At 43.0% G+C, this 23,871-nt stretch overlaps 2 long non-coding RNA genes and 1 pseudogene across 10 annotated transcripts in view; 1 reads left to right on the plus strand and 2 right to left on the minus strand.

Annotated features, from left to right (window-relative positions):
• Nucleotides 1-17,022, plus strand: part of LOC147820478 (uncharacterized) — a 29,543-nt gene extending 12,521 nt beyond the window's left edge. For all 8 annotated transcript variants that reach the window (XR_015448473.1, XR_015448470.1, XR_015448476.1 and 5 more), the window contains one exon: nucleotides 15,351-17,022. This is a non-coding gene — a long non-coding RNA (uncharacterized LOC147820478). The remainder of the gene's footprint in view (nucleotides 1-15,350) is intronic.
• On the minus strand, nucleotides 4,985-13,792 carry LOC147820479 (SERTA domain-containing protein 4 pseudogene; annotated as a pseudogene). The gene has a single exon (XR_015448468.1). The product of XR_015448468.1 is annotated as an SERTA domain-containing protein 4 pseudogene (transcript).
• Nucleotides 17,023-19,444: 2,422 nt separating the features above from the next.
• On the minus strand, nucleotides 19,445-23,653 carry LOC147820480 (uncharacterized). The gene is made up of 3 exons (XR_015448477.1): nucleotides 22,810-23,653; nucleotides 21,742-21,931; nucleotides 19,445-19,776 (listed from the first exon to the last, which is right to left on the minus strand). It is a non-coding gene; the product is annotated as an uncharacterized LOC147820480 (long non-coding RNA).
• Between the last annotated feature and the right edge of the window lie 218 nt (nucleotides 23,654-23,871).

Below are 23,871 nucleotides of genomic sequence, written 5' to 3' on the forward strand. Positions count from 1 at the left end.
CAACCCAGTGAACATTAATTGAAGAAAAGAAACAGAACCTCCATAGGAACAGTGGTGTGTTTTTTTTGTTCTTTGATTGGTGCATTTTAGGTATACAATATGTTTACATTTATCATCAGGTGCTTGTACCCGTATATGATGTATCTTCCTTCTGATTTTTTCCCCATTGCCTGTTCACTCTTCATCCCCTCCACCCTTCTGTATTTACATAAATTTTGTTTCCATTTTTTTTCTTTTCTCATACTTTTTCCTTTCCCTTCTTCCCTTTCCCCTTCCCCTCCCACCACCCCTACACCTTTGGACCTTTTTCTATTTCAAGTTATCAATTATTCATTTTAATCTTTGTTTATACTTTCAATTTCTCACACTAGAGAAATTATTTGATATTTACACATATGTGTCCTACTTATTTCACTTAGGCGTATGGCCCAAGATGCATCCATTTAGCTATAAATGTCTCTAGTTTCTCATTCTTCATGGCTGAGTAGTACTCCATTTTATAAAAACAACCACATCTTTATCCAGTTTCCAGTTGATGTTCATTTGGGCTGTTTCCAAGTTTTAGCTATTACAAACTGTGCCGTGATAAACATGGGTGCACATATATCGCTGTGGTATGATTCTTTTAATTCTTTGGGGAAGATCCCCAGCAGGGGAATAGCTGGGTCAAATGGGACCTCTAGCCCTAGTTCTTTGAGGTATCTCCATACTGATTTCCACAGTGGTTGCACCAGTCTGCCCTCCCAGCAACATTGGAGAAGGGTTCCTTTCCACACCCTCACCAGCATTTGTTATTGGTTGATTTCTTGATAGCAGCCATTCTTTGTGGGGTGAGATGGAATCTCAGTGTTGTTTTCATCTGCATCTCTTGAATGACCAGTGATGTTGAACATTTTTTCATATATTCATTTGGTGCTTTTACTTCATTGTCTGAGAAATATCTGTTCATTTCAGATGCCCATTTTTGAATTGGGTCTTTGAATTTGGGAGGTCTTTTTTTTTTCCAGTTCTTTGTATATGCTTGGTAGTAGACCTTTGTCTGAGCTACAGCTGCTAAATATTTCTTCCCACATTGTAGGTTGTCTCTTAGCTCTGTTGGTAGTTTCTCTTGCAGTGCAGAAGCTTTTTGATATGATGAGATCCCAGGTGTTGATTCTTTGTGCTAGCTCTCGTGCTACTGAAGATTTGTTCATAAAGTCTTTTCCTATGCCAATGTCATCAAGAGTTCTACCTAACTTATCTTCCAGCAAGTTTAGTGTTTTTGTCCTAATATTTCGATCTTTAATCTACTTCCATCTTAGTTTAGTGCATGGTGATAGGTATGGGTCTAGTTTTAATCTGTGGCAGGCTGAAATCCAGTTTTTCCCACACCGTTTATTAAAGAGGCTATCTTTCCTCTGGTGAGGGTGGTTGCCTCCTTTATCAAAGATGAGGTGGCTGAGTGTGTCTGGAGTTGTTTCTGCATCTTCTTATGTATTCCACTGATCCTCAGGTCTGTTTCTTTGCCAGTGCCATGCTGTTTGTATCACAGTAGTTTTGTAGTATAGTTTCAAGTTGGGGATTGTGATACCCCCAGGCATGTCTCTGTTGCCTAGAATTGCTTTTGCTCTTTCAGGTCTCTTCTGGTTCCAAATGAATTTTTGGATTTTCTGTAGTTCTGTGAAGTATATTGTTTGAATTTCAATTGGCATTGCATGAAATCTATATAGTAGTTTTGGAAGTATGGCCATTTTCACCATATTGGTTCTTCCTACCCAGGAGAAAGGGATGTCTTTCCATTTTCTTACATCCTCCTTGATCTCCTTTTTCAGAGTGCTATAGTTTTCAGTGTAGAAGTTTCTTGCTTCCTTTTTCAGGTTGATTCCTAGATATTTCTTTTTTTTTGGATGTTACTGTAAAAGGAATTGTTTCTTGAATTTCTCTCTCAGTGAATCTGCTGTTTGTGTATAAGAAGGCTATTGTTTTTTTTGAGTTTTGACCTTATATCCATCTACTCTACTGAATCTGTCAATTAGGTCTAGAAGACTTTTGACCAAGATTTTTGGATCTTCTATGTAAAGTATCATATCATCAGCAGATAATGACCATTTAAAGTCTTCCTTTCCTGTCTTTATTCCTTTTATTTCTTTCTCTTTTCTAATGGCTGTGGCTAATGTTTCCAGAACTGTATTGAACAGGAGTGGTGATAGTGAGGATCATGGTCTTGTTCCTGATTTTAATGTGAAAGTTTTCAGTTTTTGACCATTTAATATGATGTTGGCTATTGTTTTTTCATGAATAGCCTTAATCAGGTTGAGATAAAGACCTTGTATTCCAATTTTCTGTAGGGTTTTTATCATGAATGGGTGTTAAATTTTGTCAAATACCTTTTCTGCATCTATTGAGATGATCATATGGTTTTTGTCCTTGACTCTGGTAATGTAGTGTATTACATTTATCGATTTATGAATGTTGAACCATCCTTGCATCCCTGGGATAAATCCAACTTGGTCAGGGTGTATGATCTTCTTGATTACCCTCTGTATTCTGTTTACCTGTATCTTGTTGAGGATGTTTTGCATCTATGTTCATTAGGGAGATTGGCCTGTAGTTCTCTTTTTGAGTTGGGTCTTTCCCTGGTTTGGGGATCAAAGTAACACTTGCTTTCAGGAATGAATTTGGAAGCCTTGCTTCCCTTTCAATTTCCTTGATGAGTTTAAAGAGTAATGGTGATAGTTCTTCTTTAAATGTCTTGCAGAATTCAGCAGTGAAGCCATCAGGACATTGGCTTTTCTTTGTTGGTAAATTTTTTATTACATTTTCAATTTCACTCGTTGTAGTTGGGTTGGTTAGAATTTCTATATCTTCTTCATTTAACTTTGGTAATTCGCATGTATCTAGAAATCTGTCCATTTCTTCTGTGTTTTCCATTTTAGTAGAGTACAGGTTCTCAAAGTAGGATTGATGATCCTCTGGATTTCTGGTGGGTCTGTCGTGACTTCACCTTTTTCATTCTTAATTGCATGGATTTGATCCTTTTCTTTCCATTTGTTTTGATAAGGTTGGCTAAAGGTTTATCAATTTTATTTATTCTTCCAAAAAACCAACTCTTTGGTTCATTAATGTTTTGTACCATTCTCTTAGTGTCCATTGCATTGATTTCTGCTCAGATCTTTATAATTTCCTTTCTTGTATGAGCTTTGAGTTTGTTATGCTCTTCTTTTTCTAGGAGCTTGAGGTTCTGCATTAGGTTATATAACTTGAGTTCTCTCTGTTTTCCTAATATGGGCATTGACTGCTATGAATTTCCCCCATAGAACTGCTTTCAGTGTGTCCCGTAGAATCTTACATGTTGTACTGGCATTATCATTTACTTGTAGAAACTGTCTAATTTCTTCTTTAATTTCTTCTGTGACCCATGGGTTGTTCAGGAGGGTGTTATTCAATTTCCATGTGTTTGTGGGTGTTTTGCAGATTCTTATGTTATTGATCTCCAATTTTATTGCCCTATGATCTGACAGTATACAGGGGATGACGTCAATTCTTTTACGTTTAGTTAGACATGTCCTGTGAACTAGCATGTTGTGTGTTTTGGAGAATGACCCATGTGCAGCTGAAAAGAATGTGTATTCTGATTTTGTGGAGTGGAACACTGTGTAAACATCTATTAAGTCCATTTGTTCAATAGTTCGGTTCAGTTCTAGAATTTTGTTTTTAATTTTTTGTCTAGATGGTCTATTTGTGAGAGTGGGGTATTGAGGTCTCCCACTATAATTGTATTAGTGGTTATTTGGTTTTTCATGTCCATTAATATTTGTTTTGTATAGTTGGGTGAATTTCTATTTAGTGCATATATGTTTAGGATTGTCATCTCTTCCTCTTGGATTGTTCCTTTCACAAGGATGTGGTGACCATCTTTGCCTCTCTGAATTAGTTTTGATTTGAAATCTACTTTGTCTGCAAATAAGATTGCTACACCTGATTTTTTTCTGTGTTCCTGTCTCCTGGAGAACTGTTTTCCATCCTTGTACTTTGTCTATAAATTTCCTTTTGAGTTAGATGTGTTTCTTGTATACAGCATATTGCTGGATTTCGCTTCTAAATCCATTCTGCCAGTCTATTTCTTTTGCTTGGTGAATTGGGGCCATTAATATTGATAGTTAAAATTGATAGATATTGACTCATCCTTGTCATGGTGTTTTGCTGTTGTTGGCTCTTTTATTTCATTTTTCCCCCTTCCCCTTTAGTGTCTTACCTTGCCTGGTGGCTTCCCTCTGTTGGGTCTCATGGAGTTGTGACCTTCATTATCTTTTTCTAGGATGTTGCTTAGAATTGTTTGGACTGCTGGTTTGGTGTTCATGAAATTTCTCATGTTTTCCTTGTCATGGAAGTATCTACTTTCCCCATCGATTTTGAAAGGTAATTTTGCAGGATACAACAGTCTAGGTTGGAAGTTACTTTCTTTTAGGGCTTGAAATACTTCACTCCAGGCTCTCCTTGATTTGAGGGTTTGTGTTGAGAAGTCTGCTGTGATTCTAATGGGCTCTCCTTTATAGGTGATTGGTTTCTTTTCTCTAACTGCCTGTGGGATTTTGGTCTTCTGTTGGGTTTCTGGGATCTTGCCTATTATATGTCTAGGTGTAGATATTTTTGATAATGGCTAGTTGGAGTTCTATATGCCTCACTTATCTGTATGTCCAATTCTCCACCTCTGTCCAGGAAGTTTTCTACTATTACTTCTGTGAACAGGTTTTTTTTTTTTATGTCAATTATACTTTCTCCTGTCTTTTTGTGGACTCCTGTCAGTTTTATGTTGTTTTTCTTTGCATCGTTTAGCAGCTGCTGGCTTGATTTCTTGTGGTCCCTTACTATATTTAAGAAATCTCTGTTTTTGTGGTTCTTCACCGCAATCCTGTCTTCTATATCTGATATTCTATCTTCAGATTCCTTTAATCTGTTCTGTATGCCTTCAGTGGAGTTTTTAATTTCCTGAATATTTGTCTGAATCTGTTTCATGGATTCCATTTCTTTCTTATGTTTGACAATCATGGTTTCCATTTCTTTCTTATGCTGGGCATTTGTGGCTTCCAGCATATTTTTGAGGTCATCTATTTTTATCTGTTTCTGTTTTAGAGCCTCTAATCATGTCTTTCACTCTGCTCACCATCTCTGTAGTTATCTTGGAGATTATTTCTGTTTTGAATTTTTCTAGAGCCTCATGCATCTGTTTTGTTACTTCCTGTGCTATCAGTTCATGGTGTCCAGGTGGTTGATTATCAGACTTTTCCACCTCATTTCCCCCAGTATTTGACTTTTGTGAGGTGGAAGTCACCTTACTTAAATGTCTTCTCATTTTTATTTTTGGTACTGTCTTTGGTTTAGTTCCTGGGTTAATACTTTGAAGTTGCTTATTGTAAGTATCTTTGTTGATGTATTTAGAACCCTTCTGGAATGATTGCTTCTCAGAGGTGTCTTCCAGATATAGCTAGCCTTAAGATTTTGAATCTGTAATGGTGCTGAGGCTGTCTCATTTTCATTGTATCAGGAAGGACAACTGATTAGATCAATCACGATACCTTAGCCCAAGTGATACAATCAGCAACACAATAGCATCAAGTACCTCTTAGAAAATGACAATTTGTGGTAGTTATTAATCTGTCGCCTTTAACTGTGTGAATTAAATCAAAGACAAGGGCCAGCCCAACATATGTTTATAGTGAATAAACTCTTCAGTATGGCAACTTTACCCTTTGGAGTAAATGGAGGGATAAATGGGGAGTTAGAAGGAGTTGGGGAGGGATGGATAGGTAGGTAGAAGGATAGGGGAAGAGAGAAGCTGAGCCAGTCCCAGCACCCATAAGGAAGCTCCCCTGCTGCCATTCCATGATCCTAGAGCAGAGAAGGTGAGCCCTGTGGGCGCCAGAAGAAACTCCCCCCACACCGTGGAAATAAGAAGACATGCAAACAAGCCTCAAAAACAGACTTCCAGATCACCTACAGAAACCCCAAAGGGAAACGAGATGGAACAATGTGATACTGAACCACCTGGACTCTGAACTGGCAACAAAAGAGGATCTGGGAAAAATGAAATCAGAAATAATTACTCAGATAACAGCAAAGATTGTGCTCATAGTGCAAGACATGATTAATAAATCTAGAGAGGATACAGATAAAAAATAGAGGAGCTAAGGAACATGATGGAATCCCCAACATAGGAAACAAATGGAATCCATAATATAGATGCAAACAGATTTCCAGGAGATTACAAACTCCACGGAAAGTCTGCGCAGCAGAATGAAGCAATGTGAGGATAGAATTTCAGATATAGAAGATAAGATTGCAATGAGTGACCAGGAAAAGAAAAATTGCTTTAAAATTGTAAGGGAACATGAGGAATCAATCCAGCAGCTGCTAGACGATGCAAAGAAGAATAACATAAGACTGATTGGAGTCAATGAAGAAACAGGAGAGAGTGCAGATGACATCAAAAAACGGTTCACAGAAGTGATGGCAGAAAACTTCCCAAGGAGGGGAAAAGAACTTGACATACAGATAAGTGAGGCGTATAGAACTCCAGCTAGCCTTGATCAAAATAATGTACACATAGGCATATAATAGTTAGGATTCCAGAAATCCAACAGAAGAACAAAATTCTACAAGCAGTTGAGAGAAGAAAAACAAATCATATACAAAGGAAAGCCCATCAGAATCACAGCAGACTTCTCAATGCAAACCCTCAAGGCAACAAGAGCTTGGAGTGATGTATTTCAAGCCCTAAAGGAAAACAGCCTCCAACCCAGAATGATGTACCCTGCAAAACTATCTTTCAAAATTGGTGGAGAAATAAGATTCTTTCATGATAAAGAGCACCTCAGGAACTTCATGAATACCACACCGGCACTCCAAAAAATTTTAGACAATACCCTAGGGAAAGACAATGAGGATCACAACCCCAGGAAACCCAGCAGAATGAATCCATTGGGTGTGACAAATTAAATGCAAAGGGGGAGAATCCAACAAAAAGAAAAACTCATGACAAGGCTTTAAAAACTTTTGACTTCATCTCCCTAATGAGTGTATAATTCAATCTTATTATTGTACTGATTAGTATTTTTCTGATTCTAGAGTTGCACACCATTCCTTGTGCTATACTGGCTATTTATCATCTTATGTCTACATTTTAATTGGGTTGTCTATTAATGAGCTCTAAGAATTCTTTATGTATTCTGCTCATAGGTTATATGCATTGTAATTATGGTCTGTTTAAGGACTACTTTTCATTTTAATGATGTCATTTAAAGTTCTAAATTTTGACGGAATCTCATTTATCAATTTTTTCTTTTATGCATCATGGCTTTTGTATCCTAGGTAGTTCTTGCCTACTCTGAATTCATAAATATTTTCCCTTATAATTTCTTCTTAAAGTTTTATACTTTTAGGCTTTCTTATTTAGGTTCATAGATCCCTTCAGGTTATTTTCATGCATGGAAAAAAAGGGTTGAGGTTAATTCTTTATATACGGATACCAGGTGTTCTAGTGCCATTTGCTGAAGACACTCTCTCTTCCTTGGCTCTTGAATCGAGTTTATAGTCTATAAAATGCTAATGTTAAGTAATCTTTCAAAACTCAATGGACCATATATCTGTGGTTCTATTTCTAGATTCTCTGTTTTATTCAAATGATCTATATGTCTTTCCTTACATCAACACTGCCTTGATTACTGTAGCTTTAGAAGAAGTCTTAAAATTGGGTGCTAAATGTCTTCCAACACTGTTTTTGGCTTTTCTGGGTCCTTTGTCCTCCTACATAACTTTTAAATTTCAATATCCAGTTCTTCATTTATAGCAAGTATACACAGACCTGAATTTTTTATATACCTTGTGTTTTCTAATCCTGCTAAATTCAAGTACAAGTTCTAGGGTCTCCTAGAGATTTCTTATTTTCTCTGTAGATGATCATTTCATCTACATATAAAGATTTTGCTTCTGCCATGCTAGTCCTATCCTAGTTGTGTCATTTTATTGCCAGACTATTTTGGTGGGGACTAGGTTTCAAAGTTTAATGGACAGATAAAGAGTAAGCATATCTGCCCTTGTTCCCCACCTTAAGGAGAAAGCATTATATCTTCTCCATTCATACCAGGCATTCTCACTGGAAGTATGGAGTGGATGTCTTTAATCTGTTGAGAAGGTTCTGTTCTACTTCTAGTCTCCTGATAGCTTTCACCATGAACAGCTGTAGAATTTAGTCCAATACTTTTTCTCCAGCTAGTGACAGGATCATATGGCTTTTTCCTTTCCTCTGTTAAAAGGATGACTTTTGGGGGTGGATCTTCCAAGGCTGAACCAACACTGCCATCCCTATAACAAAACCACTTTCTACATCCTGCCAGATCTGACTTCTAATAGTTTGTTTTGTTAAACAAATTTCTATCTATTTTCTTATTTTTTCTTCTATTTATCCAGTTTTAGGATTAGCACAATGTTGATTTCCTAAAATGAGGGGAAAAGTGTTCCTTCTTTTTTTCCTGCTTTAATTGTTTGATATAATTTATCAGTTAAAATGTTTATGAGCCTGCTGTTGTCATATAGGTAGGTTTTCAAGCTAGGAATATACTTTCTTTAATAAGTGCTATTCAAATTTTATATTTCCTCCAGAGTTAGTTTCATTAATTTGTCTTCTAAGTTACTCTTAGAAGGTGTCAAATTTATTTCAAAAAATATTTTTGTAATATGCTTTCTATATCCTTTTAAATTCTGTAAAATCTGTGGTAATGTCTCCTAGATCTTGATATTGTAATTTTAAGAATGTATAACTGATATTGTGTAACAGGAAGAAAAGGTCTAAAAGAGCAGGGGAATTGGGAGGGGTAGGGGAAGGGACAAAAGGGAAAGGAAAAAATATGAGAAGAGGAAAACAATGGAAACAAGGTCTTTGCAAATAGGATAGGTTGGAGGGGGTGAAGGGAGGGCAGGGGAAGGGGAAAAAAAAAAAAGAACCAAGAGACTCATGTAAAGGTGCAAGATCCCAATGATGAATGTAACTGTATTTTATACCGAAAATGTACCAATAAGGTTAATGGGGAAAAAAATCATAAAATTGGCCTTTGCACTCAACCTCAAGGTCACTTCCCAGAGGGTCCTGGTTGAGGGGTCACCACCTCTGTGAATGTCATTTGCCTTCTCATCGTTTCATTTGGCCTTTTCCTGGACACCAAGAGACCTGGCATTCGTATCAAAGATTTCACTGGCCGATGTCTGGCCATCACTCTTGTAAATAGCTGCACTGCCTACATCGAAGTTCAACTGGTGGGAACAACTGGGCAAAGGCAGAGGGGGAGAGAAGGAGGCGGCGGAGGCGGAGGAGGCGGTGCAGGCGCTTCCGACACTCGCATGGACTGGAAGGGATAGATTCAGGTAGTGGCCCCACGCTCCTGGTAAAAACAGCAGGCATAGAACTTTTTACGCTGCTCTTTGGTCATGCGCGGTCATTTTCGGTAAGGACAGTCTTGAGCCATGAACCACTCTTGGGCGGAGGCGCTGCCAACGGGGGAGGCCGCCGGGAAGCACCAGTTACTCTGCATGATGATTTCGCCATGGGTCCTCTTCATCAAATTGTTTATAAGAACGAATCTTCGGAGGTGCACTTCAGGATCGTTCCTCAAAAATCGAGATGGTTTTATGGCTACAGCTGCTGAGTGGTGGGTGAAAATCCTCTTCTTCCACATACTTTCTCTTAGAGTATGTGATCTTGGGTGTTACAGCATTTGAAATCCTCCTGTAATGGGACCCTGCCAGGGGTGCCCGGCTCCCGGGTCTCCCTGCAGGGGAGCCTTTCCGGCCCCGGGGCCTCAGACCTCGCTAGCTGTCAGCCTCCCATGGTGCTTGGTACCCAGCAAGTTCAGCAGCTCCTTCCGAGACAATGGGCTGGCAGAACCTATTCAGGGATAAAACCAGAGTCATCTCTGACAGCCTCAGATCTGGTCGGCTGGCGGCCACCGCAGCTGGGCTCTGGGCTCCCGGCTCCGCTCTGGGCACGCTGTCCCGCGGGGCCGAGGTCCGGTCCCCCGCGCTGCAGACGGCGCGCGAGGAGCCCGCCAGTCGCGTTTGCCATCTCCCCGTGGGCTTTGAGGGGCAGCTCCGCGGGACACCCTGGGCCCAGGAACCTGACGCGCCGTGCCTCTGGCGCCCCAGCCCGCCCGCCGCTCCGTGGGGCGCCCTCAGTTCCATCTTCTTACTACCTCACAAGATTAAATTTCAACACATGAACTTTGGGTGCTACCCACTGAAGTCATACCCAAGCTGTGGCAAATGGTTTTTCTCTTTGTTATGTCAAACATCAATGAATTTATAGATCAAGTTAGGCAGATTGAGACTTTTTTTCTGTCCTCATATTAATCTGCTTAGGCTTTTATAACAAAATGTCACAGAAACAATAAAAAGACATTTCTCACAGTTTTGGATGTTATAAGTCCAGGATCTGTGTGCTTGCATGGTAGATCTCATCTAGGGCTGCTTCTCTTGGTGGCTGTTGCTCAGTACATGTTCACGGAGCTTTTTTGTGTGTACTCAGTTTTAAAAAGGGGAGAAGGGACAGCAAGAAAGAGGAGAGAAAGTTCTTAGGTGTCTCTCTACTTATATGGACATTATTCCTAGCCAGTTTATCTCAGAAACCGGGATGCGTGATTGCAGTGGGTAGACAAATAAAGTTACCCATCATTTTAAAAGCTGTGCTACACTGTCATGGTGCAAAGTCTTTGGTACACATCGATGGATTCTGCTTGCTAGTATTTTACTTGCTTCAGTATTCCTGAGGGATTTTTTAAAATTTTTGTCTCCTTTGGTATGATTATATAACTTTGACATCAAGGTGTCGTCAGTCTCATTGAATGGAACATGTTCATTCATCAGGTTCAGTTACTTATGGAAGTTGATAGCACTTCCTTGTGTATCCAAGATTCTTCCCATGAAAAAGTTCACTGGATGTCTATTGGGCTTATATAAGAGAAACAGATATAAAGTGCAGACAGTGAGAAAGAAGAATAGGCCTTTCTTGGAAAGAGCAAAGTTTTCATTATGTATCGGTCAATTTCATATAGAAGGCTGCGATTGTGTAAGTGAGAATGACTATCATGAACTAAATGTTCACACTCACCGATTTCCTTTTCCACACTCATCACCCTATTCTTATGCACAGCACACATACACCTAATATCCTGTCTGCAGCCAGGCTCATCCTGTCCCCCGGTATTCCTGTGGAAATGAAGCTCACCACATTGCTGCTGCAGCCACTCCTTGCAGAGAGGCCCTTGCACTTATCTATTCAGTGCAGACACAGCCATATCTCAGCAGTTTTTCCACGGGGTGCTCATTTCCCAGGTGGCTGCTTGGATGGCTTCTGTGTTGTAGCCTGAAAGTTACTGTTAGAATTAACTCCAACATGGGTTTGATTTTGACCAATAGGAGAGAAGTGCTGGGAGAAACAGTGCAGATACATCGCTTGTTCTTCTTGTGTGTCCCCCTTCTTAACACTTCCAAGACAGGTGCTGTGGACTCTGAAGACATCTCCGGTAGGGAAATGAGCTGCACTGATGACAGACTTTAGCCAGCTCCCCATCTCACCCTCATGTATTTTACTCTTTCTCTTTCTCCCTCTCTCTCTCTCTCTCTCTCTCTCTCTCTCTCTCCCTCACTTTCTTTCTTTGAGATGAGGTCTTGCAATGTAGTTCAGACTGGACATGAACTTACTATATACCCCAGGCTGATCGCCAACTCATTACAATCCTCCTGCCTCAGCTTCCTGAATGCCAAGATTACAAGCATGAGCCACCACACGACTTTTTCCTTTGTCTTATTTTTGCTGTTGTTGTACTCTTCTTTCATCCTGATCCTCTCTCATTGCCCCTCACTGTTGCTTCTCCGGAATATAACCCCAATTGCACAAGAAAGAATAACAAGGATTGACCAAATTAAAAAAAACTTCTGCACATGATAGGAATCAATTAGTAAACTGAAGAAACAACCTACAGAATGGGAAAATACTTTTTCTAACTATTCATCAGACAGAGGACTAATATCTAGAATGTATAAAGAACTCAAAAGAAAAGAAATTTAAAGACCCAGCCAAGAAATAGGCAAGTGTAATTTATAGATACATCTCAGAAGAAGCACAAATGGTCAACAAATGTATGAAAAAATGCTCAACATCTCTGACCACTAGAGAAATACAAATAAAACAACAGTAAGATTCCACCTTCCACCATAAAGAATGCTATCATCAAGAAGTCAGAGAATAACAAATGCTGGCTTGGCTGTGGTAAACAATAATAATAATAATAATAAATAAAACAAAAAGAAAGGAACCCTCCTACAGTGTTGGTGGAAATGCAAATTAGTACTCCAGTATGGAAATCAGTATGGAGATTTCTCAAAGAACTAAAACTAAAAATTCTGTATGACCCAGCTATTCCCCTTCTAGATATCTTCCCCAAAGAGCTAAAGACATCATATTACAATGATACGTGCATCCACACCCATGTTTATAGCAGCACAATCCATTATACCTAAAAACTGGACACAGTCTGTGTGCTGATCAACTGATAAATGGATAAAGCAAACGTGGTACTACCCATAGTAGAATACTACTTCATTGTAAGGAAGGATACATTCAAGACATTTTTAGAAAAATGGATGGACCTGGATAATATAATGTTTTGTGAATAAATCAGACACACAAGCTTCAATACCATATGGTATCTCTCATCTGAGTAAAGCAAAGAACAAATAAAGAGAGTAGTAAAGAACAGGTAGAAGGAAACAAGGGGCAAGACTTCTTGGAAATAGGAATGAGTCCAGGAGACCAAGGGCTAGGGGAGAGGAGGAAGAAAAGGGGAAAGTAAGTAGAATTAAGATACACCGTGTACAGGAACCTAATAACCTCCATGAGTACACATACCCACTTCCAAGACAAATGGAATCATCATTCATTGAAGCAGTACTTCAAACATGTACTAATAAAAGAAAAACAAAAACAAAAAACTTCTAATAGTTTGTTTTGTTAAACAATTTTCTATCTATGTTCATACTTTTTTCTTTTATTATCTTTATCCAATTTTAGGATTAGCACAATGTTGAGTTCCTAAAATGAGGGGAGAAGTGTTCCTTTTTTCTGCTTTAATTGTTTGATATAATTTATCAGTTAAAATGTTTATGAGCCTGCTGTTGTCATATAGGTAGGTTTTCAAGCTAGGAATATACTTTCTTTAATAAGTGCTATTCAAATTTTATATTTCCTCCTGAGTTAGTGTCATTATTTTGTCCTCTAAGTTACTTCTTAGAAGTTGTCAAATTTATTTCAAAAAAGACTTTTGTAATATGCTTTCTACATCCTTTTAAATTCTGTAAAATCTGTGGTAATGTCTCCTAGATCTTAATATTGTAATTTTAAAAATGTATAATTGATATTGTGTAACAGGAACAAAAGGTCTAAAAGACCCAGGGAATTGGGAGGGGTAGGGGAAGGGAAAAAAGGAAAAGGAAAAAATATGAGAAGAGGAAAACAATGGAAACAAGGTCTTTGCAAATAGGGAAGGGTGGAGGGCGTGAAGGGAGGGTAAGGGAAGGGGGGGGGAAGAACCAAGAGACTCATGTAATGGTACAAGATACCAATGATGAATGTAACTGTATTGTATACCTAAAATGTACCAATAAAATTAATGGGGGAAAAAACCTGACTTTGCTGGGGCAGAGGATGTAGCTCAGTGGTGCTGTGCTATCTGGCATGCACAAGGTCCTGAGTTCAAGTCCTAGTACCAAAAACTGTCTTTGCTTTCACAGGTGTAAAGGATTTTTATTCCTTCTGATTCTTATTGCAAGAGATCTCTGTTAATTGACCTACAAAAGTTCTGACTAGTTTTATTTATAGTCACAAACCTAAAAATTATAAAAGTTATTATAATTCAACTTGGCCAAATATATCTCAGTGTTCTCTGGTTTATAAGCAAGTCGTCTTATGTGTGTCTGTCTGTCAAATTTTTTACAATATATACAGCTGTTTCATTTGAGCTAAAAAATGTTTTCTATTTTTAGCCTTTTCGGATTTTAAAAATATTGCCTAAAACTTAAGTTGACTTATACATAAATGTCATTAGGGTTAAAGACCTGCTTCCCCTTAGGTTGCCAGGTGATCAAAATGATGTCAAGGCTGGTTTTATAAATGCAATATATATTTTTTTCGGTATATAATAACTTGGAAATCTTTCATTGGTCAAAGTAATATGTTAATTGTTACAATTTGATTCTCATAGGTCATCTAAAAATTTGTTGGCATAATTAAATGGGGACCTTTAGGCTCAAAAACCCGCTAGACAGGACTCCCCTTGGTGAATAAGGGAGCAACTGCCTGGAAATATTCTCCAGCCTTTGTTCACAAAGGGGACCCCAATAATTTCCATAGCCTCAGGCAAAACATACACCAATAAACATTGCTAAACATGTTATTGTGATATGTTCACATTGGTTATCATCAAAAGGCTAAGTTTTCTGTTAGCAAATAATAAGATTTTATTAAAAGATGCTCTTGGTATAAAACTAAATTAAAGGAACAAAGTGTTTAATATAGCTGTGGTACTCATTGTTGCTAATTTCATGGTGTGGTAAATGTATTCATGCCTTCTGGGTGTACAGGCTTTCAAAGTATTGTTTATGGTAATAACCTTTCTTTGACTCAGGTATCTGCCTTTCTCATGCACCCCAGGTACTTGTGAGAAGAGGTACATGTCAAGTTTACATGAAATAACCAGTCAAATAGTAATTTTCTTAAGAACATATGCGATGCGTTTTTTATACGTGTTAGCACACTTAGGGATGGATGCTCAGGCACCAAACTGTCCAGACAAAGTCACACATTAAAATTAGAGGCTAGACATGATAAACTTTTAAGGTACACTTATAGGCTGGTATGTACATTCTCTTTAGATGGTATCCTATTAAAGAATAACAAATTAGGTGAGAGTCTTCTTTGTGTCCTTTAATGCCTTATGATCAGATGGAAGTATTTGACGAAAAAACTATTCTGTGGTAACATAGACATTTAAGTGTGTAACAATAATATCATCATGATTGTCATGATAAAATACTATGTGTGGCTCTTGATCTCGTCTTCTCTATAAAACTATATAACTGCTGTCTGTTAACATTCTGCAGGGATTCAACTACTAGAACAACCATAGTTAATAAAAAATAACAGTTCTCTAACTATATTTTATATTTCAAAGTTCTTGATATTCAGGTAAAATTATAAGTTAAGCTCACTGCTCCTACTAAAATGCTGCTCTCACTGATCTTCTCTTTTGGGTGTTCAACAACTGAAGTTTAGAGACCAGAACTAGAAAAGTAACTGGGCTAAAAAGACAGCCAATATTTTGGCCCTGGCCCTTCAAGATCAGTGAGGAGCCAGGACAAGAGGGAACCTTTCTACAGGATCTTACAACTTTGGTGAGTCACCCAACCTCCCAAGCAGGAAGATTGTCTCGTGCCCGAGGACAGAATCAAGAATAGTATGCCAAATGAGGATCATCAAGAGGGAAAGTCTCCCACGCTTTCACCAAAAGCAACACGGTCAAGCAAGACCATGACCCATCCTGATGCCTGACACTGACAGAAGAGCTAAGAGGCTCTATACATGATCCAAAGTAATGCTTGAGGAGACTTAATTGACCTTGATAGATAGCAAGAGGTTAATTTTGATTGACACAGGTCTCACTATAACTTAGTCTTAAATGCCCAAGTAGAAAAGTATAAGTGAAGATATTAAATCAAGACCATAATAATACAGCTAGATATAAAAAGGGGCTCCAAGTGCTAATCATTTCTGGCAGTTTCTAGCTACACTGATAGCTGAGCACTGTTGTGGGTCATTAAGAAAACCGTGGTAAAATGTATATGAGTTCATTAAGAGTTTCTAAATTTCTTAGGTAAAATTGTCCTTCAAATTGTCTCTATCTTCTTACAGTGTAAACGAGAGAGACTTAAGACAAAATATCAGACTTACAGATAACCTCCATCAGTAAAAGAGTCTAAGAGCCAGTGGGTTACAATCACTAATTCAGTTCCTAAATGTGGCCTTTTCCCCAACCTGCCTTTCCATTCTAGTGCTCATGCTTAGATTATATATGTTCTAATTTCTTGAAATTTTTGTTTATTCCTGCCTAGAAGCTGCCAAACTCTGGGTGATCACACAGAAGTAACAAACAACAAATGTGCTAGATTCCTTTTACTGGGATCCAGCAGATCAACCTTATATGGAAAGTTCGTAACTGGTAAACTGTAGCATGACTTCTACCATGAGATTAGCTCTCTGGAGAGGGCCTCTGACTGCAGTCTCCCTCACATTAATCCTTCTCAGCTTGAAGCAGTTAGATAGAAATTATACCCTTTTCTCCCCTAACCACAGTTAGGGATACTTCTTCAGAGGGGTAAATATTGTAGACAGCTAAGTAAATTAGATATCTTGTACACAATTAGACAGGGTCAGCTCTTGAGGAGTCAATATGAAAGACAATTGAGACATATCCACTGAAGTTCAACATTATATAAAAACAGAAAAAGTGCTACACTCACTTCCCCTAGGGATGATTAGCAATGATTGATATTGCAAATAGATATCAATCCCCTTAAGTGGGGACCAGAAGCTCCCTAGCTCATTTTCTTTCTGGAAATTCCTTGTTCATTCCATATATGCTTGCTACATAGCTTGTTTCCTCATTTGATCCCCATTTAATGAATATTATCTGGGTGACTGTACTTGTAATCTTATTGGTTGATTGGGTTTTGTCCCACCTTAGGGGCCCACCTTGTGATTTCCCATTGGATCATATTAGTTGACTATAGTTTTGTCCCACCTTGTACCTGTCTCACCTCATGGCTTTGCTCAATAAAATGCCTTTGAGAAACAGAGTAAGTGGGAAACTCATTTTCCAGGCCCCCTTCTGTCTCTCTTAGACAGAAGCTATCTTTCTCTCAATAAATTTTTCCTGCTCTTAACCTCTGTTGTTCCTGGAATTCATTCTTCAATTTTAGAGAATGTGAACTTGGTGTTTCAAAAATCTAGCAGGTTGGGGGTTATAATATTGCCTTATTTTATTTGGATTAGTTTGCTTATTTAGATTGATATAGATATCCTAGTTAGGTAGAAATATTCTAGTCAGTCAGACAGGGCTGGGCCCTAGAAGTCAGTGCAGAGGATGAGAACACACTGAAGCTGTGGCTGGAGGTTCATTTGAAGAAGATTAAAAGTCACCGTGGCCAGATTGCATACTTCCCTAAGGGATGAACAGAAGTTTGAGATTATTGGTACCACCCTTTTGGGCTTTCTCATATAGATAGACCATTATCTCCTTGAGGGTGAGTCATCCGCCTCCATCCACTAACACTAAGACCAGTAAGACTAAGACTACTAAGACTAAGAAGACTAAGACTAAGATTACAGATTATTGACCAAAATTAATGATGCCATCCATATACCCTTGTTGCTATTGGGTCAATATTACCTAGGCCACTATACTTGTAATCTTATCCATCGATTATAGTTTTTTACCCATGTTGTACACACTCCTCATGACTTTGCGCTATAAAACTACCTTGAGAAGTGGGCTCATTGGCAACCCATTTGAGACCCCTCCTATCTCTCAGAAGCTATTCTTATTCTGCATTCCTATACCCCAGTAAATTTTTCCTATTCTTAAGCTCCGTTGTTCCTTAGAATTCATTCTTTGATTTTGGGGAACACACAGACTATCTGACATCTACCATGTTGGGAGTTAACATCTGTTCCCTCTATATCATGTGTTCCTCCTATTACTTGGTGCACTATATCAGGATGGCTTGGGCAGATGTGAACACCTGAACTGCCCACCTGTATCCTCTGAGACTCTTATTATTACAGACAGCTAAGTTAAGTAGAGATATTCTAGACAGTCAGACAGGACTAGGCCCTCAAAGAAGTCAGTGCAGAGGATGAGAACACATTACAACTGTGGGTGGAGGTTCATTCATTGAAAGCCAGGCCTCATGACAACGATGAAATGACTACATGTAGTTCCCCAGGGATAAACAACAAGGATTGATATTCTAAATAGGCATATCACTTGGGCAGGGGACCAACACCTTAACCCATCCTTTCCAGGAAAGGTCCTTGTTCTTTCCATGCACACTTGGTAGGTGACTTGCTTCCCTATTGGATCAATATTACCTAAGTGACTCTACTTGCAATTGCATTGGTTGACCATAGTTTTGTCCCACCTTATGCCAACTCATGATTTTGGTGTCTAAAACTTCTTTGAAAAGTGGGCTCATAGACAACCCACTTTCTGGGTCCCCTTCTGTCCCAGACAGAAAGTATCCTTTTCTCCATAAATATTTCCTACTCTTAACCTCTGTTGTTCCTAGAATTCATTCTTCCATTTTAGAGAATATGAACTCTGCATATCAGACATCTAACAGGTTGGGAGTTATAGTATTTCCCTTATATAATCTGGAAGTCCTTATGTCAACCCTAGATCATTAGGATGACTTAAAGCCTTGGTCACTCTGGCCCAAGAAACAGACCCCACAGACAGATTCTGGGTCCAAGACATCCAAGCCACAGTCCCGGCAGCCCAGGTTCTGAGCCTCAAGGGACCGGGGAATCCCAATATTTGGGTGCAACTCTCCAACCAGGGACACTGTGGCCCTGGAGGTCCTGAATCCAGTCCTGTTTCCCTGCTCTGCACGTATAACAGGGGCACCCCAAGAAGGAAAGTCCAGCTCAGAGAGCAGGTGGCCCTGGAGGGGCAGGAACGAGGGACCATCTTTGTAGGGATGGCTTCAAACTGCAGGATGACAATGGAGTACACAGACCCAACTGGGTGGGGACATCTACCCAGGCTCTACTCGCTCTACATCTCCCCGGGGCCCCACAAGTCTGTAACACAAATAGTATCCTCATCCACTGTTAGGAAACTGAGGCACAGGTGAACAGAGCTGGTTCCCAAGGCTGTCACACTACTAAACAGTAACAAGTTCAAAGTTACTGATCTAGTGAAATGCAAAAAACCACCTCTACACATCTACTTAGGGCCATTCCACCAAAATATTTCTTTTGCCAACAGGGGGAAAATAGGGTCATCACTATCCACCCATTCAGTCTATAAAGATCACAAACCATACTGGGCATATTCAACCTATTTGTGCCTAGAAAAAGTCAAGTGAAAAGCATAAATTCAGCTGCTTCATTCATTGTTGAATAATTATGGATTGTTTGTTCAGTGAGCTCTTAACATTACATCCATGTTTCCCGTCCCTTGGTGACAGATGAAGACAAAGTGGTAGCAGTGGGGTCACGCATACCTGGCATCCAAAGGATAACAGTGCATATTTGGGCACCACTCAGACGGGGGAGCATCTCCCCAGTGACAAACCCTCACTGTGCAGCAACAAATTACAACTCTAGTTTATTAGAATCCAAGACTCCATGGCATGTCCAATTCAGCAAGAAGACCTCTCATCTGGGTAAGCGGGGCCTGAGAGGTGGTCTATGGAGGTGGGAGTGACAGTGCAGGCCTACAGGCTGTCCGGGAAGGGGGAGGCAGCAGGGGGAGTATTCTAGAAGGGGGTCTCGCACTCTGGGCTGCGGGGTGGATGGCACCGGGAGCAGTACTCCACGGAGAGGCTGTCCTGGCTGGGCTGAAGACCGATCAGGGGAGCCAAGGGGCCCTGGGCACAGAGCGCCTCCAGGAGGTTGAAGTTGGTACAGCTGCCCTGGTGGGAAGAGCAGAGAGAGGGGAGATGGCTGAGTGCCCCTGGAACTGGGCCAGAGGATGCAAGCACCTGGCTGGAGGGTGGGCCTGGATGAGGCACCTTCCCTGGTGCTGCCCTCCAGCCTCCACTGCCTCCAGGCTCAGTCCAGGCATCTGACAGCAGGCAGGCTGGGGGCTGAGCAGTGGATCTGAAAGGGGTGCCAGTCTGCATCCTTGGAGGGGAGGTGGGAGCCAGGCCTGGGCTTTGTGACCAGGGACAGGTCACAACCTCTGCAGGTTTCTGTCTCTGGTGTGAACTGGGAAAGTGCACACAACTTTCCCACAGTTGCTGGGATGATTCATTGGGGACACCAGAACACCCGGGCATAGATTTGAGCCACAGGAAGCTTTGGCGACCCCCAGCCCTGAGCATCACACCTCCACAGAGGACGCTCATAACCATGTGGATTTCCCCGTGTCCCAGGAAAGGACTGAAATGGATCTTTACAACCTGGTGTGTCCCCCAACCAGTGTGTCCCCCCAGCACTTGCCCCAACGCAACCCTGAGCCACAGTCCCAGAGGACAGGGGTCAGGGAAGAGCAGTGCCCACTGTGTCCACCAGGAGGGTAACTGTGTTCTCCTTATCTGGTCACTGGGCTGAGACCTTATCAGTGGCACCTGGTGGCAGCTGGGGTGACCGAAGTTACACAAGGTCATGGTGCCCTAAAAAGCAGATTGGGAGTTATGGCTTGTGTCTAGGTGTCCCCCCAAAGCCTCACGTGGTCCTAGAGGAGGGTCTCTTTCAGAGGTAGCTGGATCTAGAGTGTGTGATACTGGGATTAAGGGCGTGTGATTACTAAGTCAGTCCACTGATTGGTTTGACATAGTTCTGGGTGTGAGCGCTGCCTGCCCCAAGGCTGTGTAGCCTGGGTGGACTATAAGGGACAGAAAGAGGGTCCTTCCTTGTCTCTTGCTGCTTGCTGTTTCTGCTGACGTCTGCCCACCATGAACTGTGTCTTGTCTGTGATTCCTCTTGGCCATGCCACCCTGCCTTGGAGCCAGCTGACCATGGACTGAAACTTCTACAAAGTGTGAGCTAAATAAACCTTTCCTCCTTTAACTTCGGGGTGTGGGATGTTTTGCCTCAGCAACAAGAAAAGTAACTAAGACACAGGGGCAAAAAGGAAGGGCAGGGCCAGGACTCGGCCTCCAGTAGCGTCAGGACCAGAGCTCCTGACAGCTCTGTCCCCAGGGCCATGCTGAGGCCCTATTCTGGATGCCCTGGGGAGGCTGGCACTCTTGGGTGTCTGGGAGGTCAGAATGTTTGGGCCACAAGTTAGCTAACAGCAGGTGTTGGAGGTCAGAGGTTGGAGGCATGTGAGCAGGACATAGAGGGTGTCAAGGGGAACGGGTGTGGGCATGTGGCTGGGCAAGAGTCCCAGGATAGGGTAGGGTAGCACGTGGGCACAGAGAGGGTAAGGAGGCCCATGTTGAGCTCAAGGGTGTGTGCTTGAAACCAAGGCAGAGGAGCGGAAGGCAGAGATGGGACAGGAGTAGCCTGGCCCAGGGTGGGGGCACACTGGCTCCATGACCAAGTGCTGGCCTCTGGGTCCTGTGGGTGGGCAAGGATGGCCCCACAGTTAGAACTGGCCACTGGTCATGGTGTCCTCCCTCTTTACAGGGCAGTTAGTGGCTTCTCAGTGTCTCTAGCAAGGGCTGGCTTCTTAGCAGTGCTATGGGGAGACAGAGGCAAGAAGCTCCCAGGTGGAAGCCACAGATCCTGGGGCTGGGCTAGGCTGGGGTGGGGTGAGAGGGCGAGCTCCTCTGGGTGCTGCCCTGCCTGGCCAAGGTGGGGGGGGGAGGTCTTGAGCTGTCCTCTGGTACCACAGGATCCCTGCAAAGTCCACGCAGCCATGTCCCCTCAGAGGGCTCCAGAGCTCCTCTTCCCCAGAGCCCCAGCTGGGGTCGTGGTCCCCAGCCCCTCACCTCCGGGCCCGTGTTCTCACACACGCCACGGCATGCACAGCAGCACACGGCAATGGTGAGGCACGCGGTGTCAGGTGGCGGGTCTGGCGCTGGGGCCAGAGGTGGAGGAGAAGCCAGAGGAGGAGGACGGAGGACGAGGACGAGGACGAGGACGAGGACGAGGACGAGCAGGTTTCTTAGCTCTCTGCTTCTACAAGAGAAATTCACCTGTTCACATCCCTATCTGCAGCCCTTGGGGAGTGGCTATCCGCATGTAGGGTCAGCTAAGGATTTGGGATGATATAAATGACAGTGAGCATCACTCACTGGGGAGGGCCCTGTGTGGAGTGACAGCCAAACTCCTTTGTTCCAAAGTCTGCCTCTGCCCCACCTGCCCACAGCCCCATGGTGGAACCTTGGTCTCCTGAGGTCACCCTGGCTGGCAGAAGCCTGGCAGGGGGCTGTGCAAGGATCAGGGCACTGGCAGGTGACTGTCCCCTCCCCCTGGGCCTGGCTTTGCAGTTGCCACCTCCCCAGACCACGGTGCAGCAAGCACAGGTCCCAGGCAGCACCCTGTCTCCTGACACCCCTAGCCAGGTCCCCTGGCCCAGCCACTTAACACTTCTGGTCCCATTCAGCTGAGCCCCAGACTGCCCCTGCCCCATCCCTGTGCTCCTTTGGGGACAGCCTCCCAGCTCAGCCCCCAGATGCCCTCCATCCTCAGCCCTGTACCCCCAAGGCTGTGCCCAGCCCAGCCCAGCCCTGGCCCCGGAGGACATAGAGATGAAGACAAATCCAAAGGAGCCCAGCGCAGCCAGGGTGGACACAGGGCCTGCTCTCCTTTCCCAAAGCCCTGAGCACTGGATCCCAAGGAGAACATAAAGCGACACAAGCAGACATTCTTGGGAGGTAGTCTTCCCTGTTCCAGGATCCTGGGGCACCCTCACCCATGGGATTCTGGCTGGGTTGGGGTCTGGGTTTCTCATGGCACATGCTAGGCTCTGCTGGCTCAGGGCAGATGGGAAATGGCCCACAGGCTGGAGCAGGGGGCTGTCCCATGTCCTGGTCCCTGGCTGCAGAGGGACTCACCTTCCCGCAGCACAACCACCAGACCCACCAGAGCACCATGGGGATCAGCAGCAGCCCCAGCACTGCTGTGAGCAGCAGAAGCGCTTTGCTTGGCATTGTTTTTGGTGGTTTCGTGAGCTGGGGTGGGCTGGTCTGGGAGACAGCGATGTCTGGGGGTCGAGGAGTGACTGGGGCTGGAGTCGTTGTTTTTGTGGTCGATACCGATGGTGATGGTGGACGCAGCCTGGGGCGCCTAGTGGTGGTTGTGGGGGGCCGATTCTGCAGGAGGAGATTGTCATGTGACCATGGCCAGCACACAGACAGCATGAATTGCAGGTGGCAGGAGAGCAACTGGAGCATCTGCTCATGGCTACCCTCTACTCATCTTTGCTGACACAGCTCGGACAGATTTCAGCGTCCCCAGAGTGGTGAGGGGCCGGCCCTGGTCCCCAGGCTGCAGGACGCACTTCTGCTCTGCTCAGGGCTTTGCACTCAGCCCGGACAAGGAGGCCTAGGAGACCCTGCGTGACCCCAGCCTCCCTGCTCACCTCGGGGCCAGTACAGCTCGTCCTGAGGACACACAGAGCTACAGGTGCCATGTTGGGGAGGCCGGGCTGCTGGGGACTCAGGGGAAGACAGGAGACCCCAGGCCTCACCGCCCATATCCTGGCTCTGTATCCTGGGCTCACCTCACCCTCTCTGAGCCTCAGTGGGCCCCTGTGCAGAGGGGTGGGAGCCCCTCCTGCCTGGGGAATTGGCTTAGAAGGCTTAGGGTGTTCCCTCCTGCCTGCGAGAAAAGGGACAGGGCTGGCCCTGATTGTCACTCACAATGAGGGCCCACGGGCTGTCTGCCCAGCCTTCCGAGTCACACGCTGGCTCAGAGGAGGCCGCTGGGGTTACTGGTGGTTCTGTGTGCTGTGAACCCCTACCCTGTCCATGCAATCAGTTCTCACTGTCTGCACAGCTGCCCTCTGGCCTACATGGGACCCCCTGCCTCTGCCTCCCCAGGTGTATGTGCGCCCAGGGCAGTGCTCGGCACAGCCCAGGACACAGCCTCCAATACTCACACAGTGGGCGGTGGCC

The sequence above is a fragment of the Heterocephalus glaber genome, unplaced genomic scaffold (assembly GCF_053883595.1).
Source record: "Heterocephalus glaber isolate CG9 unplaced genomic scaffold, H.glaber_assembly_v1.0 deba00001870, whole genome shotgun sequence".
Taxonomy (NCBI): Eukaryota; Metazoa; Chordata; class Mammalia; order Rodentia; family Bathyergidae; genus Heterocephalus; species Heterocephalus glaber.